Source organism: Rhipicephalus microplus, unplaced genomic scaffold (assembly GCF_043290135.1).
Source record: "Rhipicephalus microplus isolate Deutch F79 unplaced genomic scaffold, USDA_Rmic scaffold_14, whole genome shotgun sequence".
Classification (NCBI taxonomy): Eukaryota; Metazoa; Arthropoda; class Arachnida; order Ixodida; family Ixodidae; genus Rhipicephalus; species Rhipicephalus microplus.
The window spans coordinates 24,368,265-24,374,121 of NW_027464587.1; positions in this window are offsets into that span (position 1 = coordinate 24,368,265).

Consider the following 5,857-nt stretch of genomic DNA (forward strand, 5'->3'; position numbering starts at 1 on the left):
TGTTTCAAAGCGAGTGCTTCGAATGGCCTGTGTGTTCGGATCTTCCCAGAAAGACTATGTATTACTGCCCATATCTTTGTCAAGGGCGTAAACGTTGATAAACTCTCACAGAAAGCGGCCCATTGATTTCGTCCTAATTTTTTTGTATGGCGACGAATCGCAGCGTTTATCCTGTTATATTCGGTTTTCGCAGACGGATTTTCTTTTGTTCTCATTATTTTCCGCTCCGCTCTTCTACGTGCTGCGCAGAGGTTCTTCAATTTCAAGTCAGCAGCAGGAAAATGGTCGGGCAGTTTCAGCAATGAAGTTGCTGATCGCTTGCTTTGCAACATATCTGCGAACAGCTCACCAGTGGATTTGTCTAACACTTCTCTGTAGGTGTCCCAGCGTGTTACATTGCAGAATTGTCGACCAGCAGTTCGAAATCCCAGGATATTGGTGAAGATGGGGAAATGGTCGCTGCCCATCTTGTCTGGAGCCGTGGTCGATGATACCAGAAGATCCGTGGAGTGAAGTACAAGGTCTATTGCACTCCATGAATCTGGTGGCCTGAAAAATGTAGGTTTACCATCGTTCGCCACGCATAAGTCGGCAGCATCTGCAGCTGCTAGAAGTTCCTTGCCTCGAAAATCTACACTCTTATCTCACCAGAGTCGATGGTGCACGTTAAAATCACCACAGATTATTCGAGGAGCGGGACATCGAGTTCAGAGGTCCTTTAGGAAAGTCTCCATAGAGACCTTTCTTCGTGGGCTTATGTACACCGATACCACACTCAGTTTTCGGTTTCTCAGACACACTTGCACAGCAGCGACTTCCAGTGAGTTGGAACAGAGGTCTTGCACTGGTAAGGTGACGTGAGGTATTTCCCGCCTTATGTATATCATTGCGCTTCCATTTGCAAACGACGTTATGCTCGGGTTGCCGTGTCGGGTGTACCTTGGGAGCGTCCTTGCATTCGGTAGACCGGCTTCGGAGAGGGCTAGAATTGGTATCGGAATGTGGCGCAGAAAAAGGCTGAGTTCGCACAGGCGTTTTAGAAGACCAGCGCAGTTCCATTGCATTATTAAGGGCACTTTTGAAGGACGAAATAGACCAGGTGGGCGAGACAGTGCCATTATTCTACTGTGTGTTTGTGGAAGCAGAGCAAAGTAACACTGACTCTAGAGCCAGGACTGCTTCCAACATATCCTTCGTTGAACTCGCAGGCATCTTAGCGACGTGTGAACGTAGTGCTGTGAACAGAGCGCGAATAACGTGCTCGAGGTTTTCTTGCTGTTGGCTTCCAGATGGTAATTAAGATGGGCTCAGTGCATCAGCGTAGGTGCGCTTGGCGGACTCTTTCGTGATACATTTCTCACCAGCGTTGAGCACTTGCGTTGACTCAGTACCAGCTCTTGTCGGATTTAGGCGCGGAAAATTTCCTGCGTACTCGTTATCTGAACCACCATGCTGTGGCGCACCGGACGTCTTCTTTGTGAGCGATGATTCGTTCACAGTCTTCGGGCCGAGGACAAACGTCTTATTTCTTCGCTGCGCAGCTGTTCGTGCTGGACATCGGCCGTAGCTAGCTGGGTGGTCGCCGCCACAGTTTGCACACACAAGTTTTTCTTTACTTGTACACGTCTTAAAGTCATGAGGCCCCCCACAGCGCTTACACCTTTGTTCCCCACGACAGTGCTTAGCAACATGTCCAAAACGCTGACATTTAAAACAGCGTGGTGGCGTCTCCACGTAGTCTACCAGCTCGTGTCTGGTGAAGCCAAGGTTGATCTTGTCTGGACGTTCCGAATTGGGAGCGAATGTGAGAACTACAGAGTCAGTGCGCCTTGATTCCCATTCGGTGGATGAGGTTTGAACTCGTCGTATGATCCTTCTTGCGTGGTATACTCCCTGCGGTCTCAGGTAGGTTGACAGCTCTTCGTCCGAGTACCATCTTGGGACCCCTTTTATAATGCAGGTATTTTTCATGTAGCTGTGTGGTACACGGGCAGATATGGCAAGGCCGCAGATAGTGTTGGTCTCTAGAAGCATATTAGCTTGATGTTCTGTCTCTATATCCAAGAGCAGGGCTCCCTGTGCTATGAAACGGCTCTTAACTGGGGCTCCACCGAGAATCGTTTCAATTTCCGAGTATAGGTGAATAGGATTCACTTGCCTCAAGTTAGCTCCTTCGGATGTTGGAGCAATTAACACAGGAATGCCCACCGTCCTGTCTTTGCGATGTCGCACAAGGCGGAAACCACCCTCGTCCATGTCTTGATCTGTGAGGTTCACCCCGTTGTGGTCCCCGACGACAGTTGATCCGTCCTCTGCTTCAACGCTGTGTTGTCGCTTGCAGTCAGGTATGCTTGCGCAGACCAGCTGGTGCTTCTGACCTGGTGTCACCCCTTGGGAGGTCATGACGGCGCTCTCCCTGTTGCTTGTCTCGTTTCTTCTAGCACCTTTCGACGCGGCGGGCTGCGCAGCAGCCGTCGGTTGCCGATATGGCAGGTACCTTTTCGAGTCGTCCGACGTCTTGAGCAGTGCTGAGCCGTAATATAAACGAAAATAAACGATAAAAGCAGACAGAGCTACTTAGCCAAGCAGCAACAGCTTCGTCGTCTTCTTCCTCCTTCCGAGTTGGCTTCACCGCACATTATCTGTACACGGACTATTCATACACACAGCTACACATTCTCGTACCTCATCGTTGCTTACGAAATTGCTGTGGTAGCTGATTAGGAACGCTGTGGCGCTTCGACGCTCGAAAATGTAGTTATGACCAATTCACACGGAAAGCTGTCACTGCACTTATGCACAACCATTGTTTATATTAACAACATTGAACAAGAACGTGCCCTGCCTTTGCTACAGGTGCTCAGCTAGCTCATTGGGCAACCATATGGAATTATGTGCTGATCATGTGGTCAGCAAAAAGTTTGTTATAACAACCTCGGCACGTTTCGTGGTGCGTGACAAGCGTTCTAAACATCCGCGACTGTGGATTAATTTGTTCCAGCTTCGACTACGCATTCAGTGTTTGCGGCACCATACGCGGAATTGTCAGACACGGACAATGCGAAAAAAAATTCGTCTGAAAAAAGGTGAAGCGATGCTCTCCCGCTAATGCCACCTAGGACGAAATAATTATTGTTTCTGGCCATTCCAGGGTGCACTTTGTTTTCCGCAAGTTTCGCTTTACTATTTTTTGCCCACTGCAGTCGCATTCCGTGAAAATACTCAAAGAACCCGAGGCTGGTAAATAACCTGCGCCGCTGTGCAGCTGGGTGGAAGGAGAGTTGCCATTTACAAGGAGTCATTCTTGAAGCGCAATTCAATTGCCTTCCGTGTCAAACCACCGCCCACCGTATATGCCATAGCATTTGCCTTTCGGCGCCCTCTTGGCTGGTTTCCCGCTCACCCCGCTCAACCGGGCCGGCCTTGCCCCCACTACGGCGGTGTAGATAAGCGAATAGTTGCGTCGCAGAACACCTGCGTCGACAGCTTCGGCGCGGCCGCAAGTGCCTCCTCCTTCTCTCTCTCAACGTTGCTCTCTCTGTCTCATCCGTCTTTCGAATGCGTTGGGTTGGTCTGGGGTCTTGCTCACTGTGTGAGTTCTAGCGAACAGACGCATCTTTAATAGTGGTCACGCGTGATACCATGTCCGAAGTGACGCTCGAATTAAGGAATATTGATAAGGCGGACACGGACAATGTGGGCCTGTTAACAGTGAGTGTACTGTTTTCGTAGGTAGTAATCATACAGCGCTAGCTGGGCGCCTGCAGCAGCTCTGCCGAAGTAGGCTGCCAGCCATTCACAACAGCATGCGTTCGCGGGCCTGTTGCAGATGCCCGAATAAACGTGTGACTTAATGAGTTCACACTGCTATGCGTGATGTTGTGTAAGTGCCTGCATCTCTCATACAGTGAGTGATGTGATCACTTTACAAGGGCGCGATTAGTTGCTAATCGCACATTGTCTCTACACTGCTCAAAGTGATTGATATTGTTTCAAGATGGGCTTCAGGCTACATCGTAATAACATTTCTATTATTACTCAAATGTGCAACGGGCTTCTGTAGGTGTAAGCGCAAAAAAGAAAGAAAAAGAAAAATTTATGTACAGAGGCGCACTGTACGAATTGCCTTTTTTTTCCCTAAAGACGGTATTGTTTGAGGTGCTGATATGCCGCGATGCTCCCAGCACGTGCGCGTCGGTCTTTTAAAATATTTAGGACACGTGTCACCAGCAACAGAGAAATATCTAGTAGACTTCCAAAGGCGCGTTGTTGTGGCCATCGCCGTGCGTTGTTTTCCCTCGTTTCTGTTTGCTGTTTTTGTGCTTTGCTTTCATCTGCGATAACGTTCGGCGTTATAAAAGAATCGAGAGAGTATACGTTACTGTGGGAGCTACGTGCGGTAGCTCTAGCATAAGCCATGACTGCTGCAACGTAGATGGTTTACGCGCGCGTTGGTGTTGTTCGAGCGCTCTTACTTGCTTGATTGTGTTTAACTGAGTATTTAGGCACGGGTTACATTTGTAAATCCTGTGGTCATTATACGCTAATAGCGTGCCCCTTATTAACATCAGAGGATGGGCTTCGTTGTCGAAATATGCCAGACGCTTTTTCTGAAAGCAAGCTTTGAAGATTTTTTTTAAGAAATACTTTCATACGTGCTAAGCAGTGCCTATTGCAGGCCCGCAACTCTTTAAAAACTGGATGAGCTATCACATCTTTTAACAAGTTACAATGTATTAAGATGATTGATTTGCCCCACCGCGGTGGTCTAGTGGCTAAGGTAATCGGCTGCTGACCCGCAGGTCGCGGGATCAAATCCCGGCTGTGGCGGCTGCGTTTTCGATGGAGGCGGAAACGTTGTAGGCCCGTGTGCTCAGATTTGGGCGCACGTTAAAGAACCCCAGGTAGTCGAAATTTCCGGAGCCCTCCACTATGGCGTCTCTCATAATCATAAGGTGGTTTTGGGACGTGAAACCCCACATATCAATCATAAGATGATTGAATTAAAGATGACAAATTTCTGTGCTAGATTAGGTGCACAAAATATATGTTCGCAGTCCTACGTCTAGAAAGCAGACAAATAAAAAGCACAGCGTCAAAGTTGGATTAGATGCCATGGACGAAGCTTCTTGTAAGGGTACAAAGAACGAGAAAATTGTTCATTTTTGATGCCCTTATAGAGGCAGTCAGAATCGCACTGATTGCTAAAATGTCACAATTTCTCAAATTGTTCGAGGCGTGATAAAAGTCAGAAAATCTTTTCCTTTTTTTGCAGACCTCTTCGCTAGTGCCACGCCCAAGATAATTTGTTTTCATATAAAAGAGAAAGCAGAGATGCCTTCACTGTTTGTACATGAAGAGGTAAGTTTCTTGTGCGTTTTGATTAGTGCTACATGCTGTGAACGTTGTACTTTAAGAATTGTTTTTTACACCAGCTCACTACCCTATAAATAATTTGATTTCTAGGTGACTTCACGCTTTCGTAAGTGCCATTTTTGAGCTGCAGTCTTACACTTCACCTCAATTCGGGAATTTGCTGTATGCTGGAAAACTATCTTATATTTATCATACGATATTATTGCAATGTATGGGTTGCATGCTTCGAGTTCAGTGTAATGTCAATTACACGCCATTTCAAAGGATACACACTGCACATTCTTCATATAGGGTGCTGCCGGAACAGCACGAACATTATTTTATGAGAAGTCATATTTGCTCTTATTACAGGCCGAGAGGGTGCCGCTGACGCCCTGCGTAGTCTACCCTCACCCCAGCCTAGAGCAAGCCTAGCTCCTGAACCTCCACGTGGATGACCGAAAAATCTTCCGTGTCAATAATGTCGAAAAAGGAGTGACAG